This window comes from Apis dorsata, unplaced genomic scaffold, assembly GCF_000469605.1.
Source record: "Apis dorsata unplaced genomic scaffold, Apis dorsata 1.3 scaffold_1204, whole genome shotgun sequence".
Taxonomy (NCBI): Eukaryota; Metazoa; Arthropoda; class Insecta; order Hymenoptera; family Apidae; genus Apis; species Apis dorsata.
This window is the reverse complement of record NW_006264301.1, coordinates 277,175-285,336: the sequence shown is the minus strand read 5'-3', so window position 1 is coordinate 285,336 and position 8,162 is coordinate 277,175. Positions and strand designations below refer to the sequence as shown.

The 8,162-nt window shown below is 29.1% G+C and overlaps 1 protein-coding gene across 12 annotated transcripts in view; it reads right to left on the bottom strand.

Annotated features, from left to right (window-relative positions):
- The window catches only part of LOC102677825 (collagen alpha-2(IX) chain-like), a 342,768-nt gene that overhangs the window by 68,342 nt on the left and 266,264 nt on the right, over positions 1–8,162 (bottom strand). The window lies entirely within an intron of this gene.

Genomic DNA, 8,162 nt, shown 5'->3' with positions numbered 1-8,162 from the left:
GGAACACTTATCGCAGTGTCTCCCAACCTTTTTTCTTTTTTTTTTTTTTTAGAATGACCACTATTTTAGAATCTCGTGAATTGGCATAGTTATTCGTGATCGAGGGACACTGCAAAAAATTATTAGAAATTGGTTATTATGAGTAATAGAATTGTTGTAAGGTGGTTTGAAGTAATAATGGAATGTTAAAAAAGTGTTTATGTTATGGTGAGATGAATTGATGGTATATCTTTTCAATATTGAGATCAATATTAATAATGAGATATCGTAATTAATCGTTATTAATCTTTTTTTTTTGTTTCTTTGAATTCGTGACTTGTCATCCTCTTATATTTGAATTAAAAATTGTTACACGATGGAAGAATATTGGAAAGTAATTATGTTGAAACAAATTAACGATCTTTTTCTTTTTTTCTTCTTTTGATAAAAATAATTGTAAAGAATATAAGTAATGAAATACGATAATCGTTTCAATAGAATTTATTGTAAAGATGGTTTCTACTAAAATTAATCGTAACGATTTCATTGGGAAGAAATTGCGAAATACAAGTTGGGAATCCTGGACCTATTAGAAGGACCGGTTCGCGTGAAAACAAGGCGCCTAAGGCGACGAAGTTTGTTTAATGCCTATAATTAACCCTATAAGAACTTCATAAATTTTAAGAAAATGTATCGAGATATGATGATTTATTTCTTATTATTTTTTGCTTCAATTTACACAATTTATTTTTTAAATTTTAATACGTAAAAAAAATTATTACACCGTTCGATTAAAATGTTTCGAAAATTTACTGGAAAAAAGTCGAATTTTTCTCCATTGAAAAAGAATCAAATATCGCTTCAAAAATCCTCGAAAATCGAAATCGTATTACCCACTCACAAAAAAAAAAAAAAAAAGAAATATATACTTTAATCGATTCACTAATAATAAAAATAATCTGGGTGATCGTGTTACGTGATCCACTTTACAGTTGCATCCCAAAACTGTCACTGCTCAAACAAACGCCAATTCTATTTATTCCCCGGGTGTTAAATGTTTCTAGAGTCGGGAATACATGGACGAATAAATAAACAAGAAATAAAAAGAAAAAAAATTGTCTCTCCGTCCATGTTATATAAATTTTCCACGGGATAAAAAGTTCTTTCGATCGAAAGTGGATAGCAACCGGCCATTTTCGTGCGGCCATATATTTAATAGAGTTAAATCACGCGTGGATCGTGTATCAATTAAAGATTAATGACACGCTTAGTCGTCATTTCTATCGTTTTTGCTTCAACGATAGACGAAATAGATAGATAATTTTTTCAATTTTATCTCATTCCGCCCCATTGAAAGGTTTTTCATAATAATAATTTAAATTTCATTATCTCCCTCCCCCTCAATATCGAGGCATCCTTTGTTGTTTCTTTTTTCTTTTTTTTTGCTTCGATACAAGGAAGTTTGACGCGATGTTTATTCCTAACCAGACATTCGAGAAAGAATATGCAAACTTATTATTGATTCTGAATTTAATTTTACTTGTTTCACTCGGCCTGTGCCGAGGATTTCATTTGCATTTAAATGGGGAATACCGGCACACGTTTACGCGGAAAAACTTCTTTTTCCCCTTTTCCTCGAATAAATCACTGTTGCTTATGAACGAGGGACAATAACGAGCATTGATATGTTACTTAAGATGCAATTTGTTTTTTCTAAGAACCTCTTAGGAGAGGTTATATTTAGAATATTCCACTTAGAAATATCCGGGCACGTGGCTACATTTTTTTTCCAATGATTTCTTCTTTATGATTATTACATCAATATATGATACGATGAAACGTGTAAAGTAATAAAATCGATTTTTAATTCTTAAAAGTTCAAAGGTCGAAAGGAAATCGAGCATCTCTCGAAAAGTTATCTCTACGAATTTTTCTAAAATTTAATACTTCAAATGTACCTGTTTAAAATACTTGAAGATTCCTTTAACATCATATGTTAAACAATTTTATTGAATATTATCCATTGTTAAAACAAGCAATATTTAAGAATTTACGAAGGGAGATTATCGCGTTAAAATATTCAATTACGATGGATTTAAGTTTCTCCCCTTCGGGTATAAAACTTTAACAATGAAGAAAAATTGCTCATGAATTTATTAAAATAATATGAAATTATATATATAATAGAACGAATTGCATACATCATGCTAATGACCAATTATTAAACGTTACATTTTATTGTGAACAGTTTCAATCTAGCGTATACGTATTTTACTAATTTGGATAATTGTGTTTGACTTATTGATTTATCGAAAATGAAATGTTATATTTAACGGGGATAATTGATCGAGTAACATTATCTCAAACAGAATTTACGGGATAACGTGAAATATATCGTGTCCTTATCTTACTTGTATTACCCGTTCGTAAACATTATACATATGAAAATTTTGACAACGATTTAAAGTTTATGAATATACAATGTATAATAATGTTTCTGAAATATCATTTCTTGTTCTAGAATCGACCATTATAGATACTTTCGCATAAAATAGCCGCGTGCACATAAATGCGTCATTATGCTTGCTTATCACTATTTTCAACGCCGCTTTATTTCAACGAAAATATATATATTCTGAGACGTGATTCATAATAATATTATTTGATATTGTTCAAAGAACAAGTTATACTAAAAAAATTTTTCCTGAAAATTTTTTTAAGATATTTTATTTCCACGAATATAAAAGAAAAAATTATAAATTCGAAATCATAATTAAAGTATCAAGATATTTGTCACAAATTTATGTTTCCCCTACAACAAAATACGATATTAAAAATAAAAATATATCAATACTTACCCATTTTTGTTTCAACTTTCGATACAAAGCAATTACTTACTTTAATCGTAATAAACGTAACGAATAACCAACAAAAAGTGACCCGGTTACTTTTTAACTAACCGCTTAACCTTAAATTACACATATTAAATGCCATTTATATCGTGGATCAAAAGTGACCCAGTTTGGCCGAGCGAGAGATTAACCCCCCTAGAAATCAAATCAAATCAGATTATTAGTCACTCGTGCAACAAATTATACGAGAAAAAAATCGCTGTAAACAAATTCAATCTCATATTTTATTATTCACGATGATTCCTTTTCCAATCCTTTTCTTTCACCAATTGTTCTTCCTTGCGCGTTTTTTCGTTTCTTTTCCATGTATTGGCCCGTCTCTCAAAAGCCAAGTCGCGATTATTCCATTTTCAACAAAAGAGGAATAGCGAGAATACCGAGACGTCCGGCAAATTTTAATCCTCCCTTGGGTGGAGGAGATGGAACGAGGGCGAATCCACGGGAATACGCTTAATTTTCCGGATTTATTAGAGCGCGATAAGAAATCGAATTAATGCCTCTCTAAGCGGATAGCGGGTTTTCGAGGAGATTAAATATTTGGTAGAATTTTCGGTATCCGCCTTCTGCATCCTGTTCATCGGCTGTTTTATATATAGAAAACGAGCGCAGATGCCCACTTCAAAGATGAACAGACGCGAACGTGGATCCGATTGAAGTGTCTGGCCGATTTTTAGAAGTGTAAAATTTATCGAGGGCGTTTAGAAAAAATTTATCTCGAGTTTATCTGTGTTTTCTAACTTTTTAATCCTCTCAACGTTGTTATAAGAAGATTTAAATTTTGTTTGAAAAGAAGAATATTATTTGGGAAATTGTTTAAACGTATGTTTAGAAGTTATTAATTTTTTTCCATAATCTTCTCTTACTGCTTGATGGTAAATGATTATGTAAATTTTCTAACAAATTTAATTTAATTTAATTCAGAATTTTAGAATGGAATGAATATTTTGTATATGTTTATATTTATATTAATTGTAAGATAAAAATTGCAAAATTACGGAATAGAAAATTGAAATATTACCACATATTGAATCGTTATATGACGTTATATGACAATTATATTCATATTTCAGAACTTCCTTTATAAAACATTTATTACATCTACTATAAAGTTATGACCTTTATTTCATTCGTTCAATATGGATTCCCCTAGGAGGGAAATATTAAAATTGTAAAAATTAAAATTTTTCATCATGAAGTTGAAATTGAAAAAATATTTAAAACTAAAATTTTATTTATTTAAAAAATCATTTCTTCGAATAGAACATAAGAATTTTAACATAATCTAAAAATTATGAAAAATATTGGAACAATTTTGGTACGTATTTATATCGTTGAATTATTTTTTATTTAAAAAAAGAGATAAAAAGATTTGATAACGAAAAAACTTTTGCAAATTGTTCCTCTGCTTCAAGATTGAAATATCAAAATTCACTTGTTCCTATTATTTGCTTACAAATTAAATCTTAGAAATCTATTTTTTATATCAAATCACTCGAATTATCAATATCACTATTGATGTATTTAAAATTTAAATATAAAAAATAAAAAAATATAAAAATCTACAAAATATGATCTTTAAAAAAAAAAAACACAAAATATTCAAACATTACAATACCCATTACAATATTTGAAGTCTCTATTTTTTCAAAAAAATTTCACAAAAACAAATTCTGAGTCTAACCCAACAATTAACACCGCGTTATTAAATTAAATAATCGAATTAAAAAAAGAAAAATTCTCGAGAAGATAAAAATTCACAATGACGAATCTTTCGAGAAATTAAACTGCGAAAAAGAACATCCTGTAACGAACTCGTTCGGCTCACAAATCGCAGCCATTTGTCCGCCGTACACGTAAATGTATAATTCGCGAGTAAACGAAACCGCGGCTTTTAATGGATCCCCATTGTTCAAGCGCAAACAATGCTCGGCCATTTCCCGATTTTGGCCTTGCCCACTTCTCTATCACGATCGAAACTCGCGCCATCCTCGTACTCGATATTCGCCACTTTTCCGTCTCCACAGTTTGCCAAAATGATGTTCGCACGAATCTGGCACGGTATGCCACTCGCCATGCGCGATCATCGTGACCGATTCAATTTCTCGAATTTTGTTATCGTGCACGCTAATTTCCCCGTGAAACGCATTGTTAACGAGGAGGGTGGCTCGGCTCAAAGGGATATGCGGTCGATGCGCATAAGTATTTGCATATACGTATATTTGCATATATTCAGAGGATGATGTGTATTTTTGGCGAGATGGACGATGATGGACAAATGATATATGCATGCGTGTCTATGATGGAATCCTTCTGGAAAGTAATGAGGATAAACGTTAGACCAGAAATATAAGAATTTCGTGGGGCGATTCTAGGCGATTAATTGATGTTATTCATTAATTAAGTGCTCATCGTGTTTTCGCGTCATTATTTTCGATGATAAATTTTTCTTGTTTGTATATTTATATAATTGTACGAAGAAAATAATGAATTATTTCATTAATCTAATTAATTGTAAATCAATTGTTTTATTATCAATTGAGATTATGTAAAAGAATTTACAATTCTTTGATTTATAAAATAACTTGTGAATCTGTATCGATTAATTCCAACATAAAATAATTCGAAAATTGAAAATATAATAGCATCGGTAATTTCAATGTTTAATCCTAACGATTAACAAGAATATTAATTGTTTTAAATAGGCGATTATAAAAGGCAACTGGATTATTCAAATGAATTTTTATTTTACTTCGTGTTTCCTGTTACAAGTTGCTCATTTCTAGAGTTCCCTCTCCTAGACTCTAACGAGTTAAGTTTGAACTTTGGATTTCAAGTTTTCGAGTTTACTCGAAAACTTAACGCGGTCCGTTTTAGATTTAAGTTTAACATTGAACTTTAAACTTTACACAGAGTTTTAATTGATGCGAGAATAATTTGTCGACAGTGATGGATATTAGAGTGTTTAAAACTAGTGTCTTAAAACTAGTTTCGTAATAAATGAATATTTCAAACACTTTCGTTGTTCGGTTTGATCTCATAATTTTTGATACAGAGAATAATATTTCGCTACTTTTCGTTGATTTAATCAATCGCTTTATCATCAAAAAAAGAATTGGATTGATAAAATATTTTAAAATATTTTTACAAACTATTCGATAGATCGTATCGTAATCCTAAAATTCGTATTCATAGAATTAGGGACACAAATGACGTAATAGACATTTGGAGTGACAGGTATTTAATCATCGATGATCGACAAGAGACATACGAATATTCAATATCCGATTCTATAGACTTATGAACGATGAATGAATTCAGATAATTTCTGAAAATTCATAAATTTTGATCACAGAATCGAAGTGCTCTTTCACTATTTTAAAGTAACACTTCTAAATAGTCATACATATCATTCCAAAGTTTTTTACAAAATCACTATTATATTATCTTTTATTTATTATATTGATATTTTCATTTATTACTTTGTAATAAATCATCCAAATACTGGTATTCTCTACACGATCGAAATAAAATTCTTTATTGAATTTAAGTCAATACTTCCAGTAGTGGCTGATGTGTTTCCAGATTTTTACTTCATCAAAGCAATTCTTTTTATGTTTACTCTCTACACAATTCTTTTCAATTTAATATTTCTTGCTCTAGATTTTTTAAAAGATTTTTTTAGCATCTATCTAAGACCTTTCATGAATTTTAAGAATTCAAGAGTAAAGTCAATTGTTTGTAAATTAAATGGATAATTCAAAAAAGAAACTGATATTCGATTGAATTTCAATAAATTGTCACTTAAAACATTGAATTTTAAAAACAACTTCAAGTCTCTTGAATCTTAAACATATAAATTATGATGATTGAATGATCATCAAGTCGAAATTTAATAAAACATGCTGGTATTTTTGATCATTTTATTTGTCAAATAAACAACTCTTCAAATTATTCTGGATGCCAATATTCGTGTCACGCATTTATTTCGATTTTCGTAATTGGATTTTTTATTTTTGTCTTTTTCCATTTCGAATTCTCTTTTCTCCTATTTGCATAAATATGTATTTTAATCACGTATTGTGGACATGTTTGGTTTACTTAATAAGCGAAATTCTGTGGAAAGACACGTAGGGTATTACGTTTAATAAGGTGGTAATGGAAAGATACGTTTCGAGACAACTAAAATATACGTATATTTTGTTTCTGAAACAAGTTATTTCGATCCTGTTTGATAATATTATTATGATATTTATGACTCTGTGAAATTATCTGCCGAATTATGTAGATCTGAAACGTTTGATAAAATAACGAGCAAAGTGGGTTGAAGTATAATTTAGTTACAATACAAACAGTTTGATACAAAACAACATTGAAATCTATTTGTTTGCAATTGAATTAATTAAAGTTTCTGCTACTTTCAATTCGACATCTCGATATATAACAGTATTACTGTAGATAAACTTAAGTATAATTGAATTCAACGATATTGTATAAATTGGAATTGTATAGTATAAAAATGGAAAATTTTTATGCAATATTGTTTCAATTATCTAGATCCTCTTGTGCACAATAATTTAAACTCAATGATATTGGTAATTTGATAAATTTTACAGAATTTTCTTTTATCCGATACTGTAACTTGTAAAATTTAAATTTGCCCATACTATTATCAATGATGTCAATTTAATTAAATTTAATAAAAAAAGATAATAATTTCCAAAAAAAAAAAAAAGAATTCACATTACATTGAAAAAATATACTACTTGAAAAAATATCATTTACGTTGAAAAATTATATCTCCCTACCAAATACAGCAAGCATAATTTCCATGAACACATTATTATTTGTAATAATTTCTTTTTAAATATAAATTTCCAAGTAATAAATAATCATACATCTAAAATCCGCGTAACTCGATTCTCAAGAGGATTAAATATATAAAAAAAAATCTAGCCCAGAAATTTCGATATTTTCGAAACATCAAAGGAAATTCGTTTCAATCGTATATTTCCACGTAATTTAAATATTATCAAGAGAGCATGTGCATTTAGAGATTGATCGATTTAAAACATTAACCTGATTTATTCCGAGGACAACGCGAGGCAAGTCGTTCGTGAAATTTAACGAATCTCGCCCTCCTCGTTATAACGTTTTAACATAGACAGGATAAAATTGTCGTTTAAATTCGGTGTTGCCGGTGTCATCGATTAATTCGTTTATAAATCGATACGACGAAACGGCGGGAAATGAACGAGATTTAATTGCCGGTCG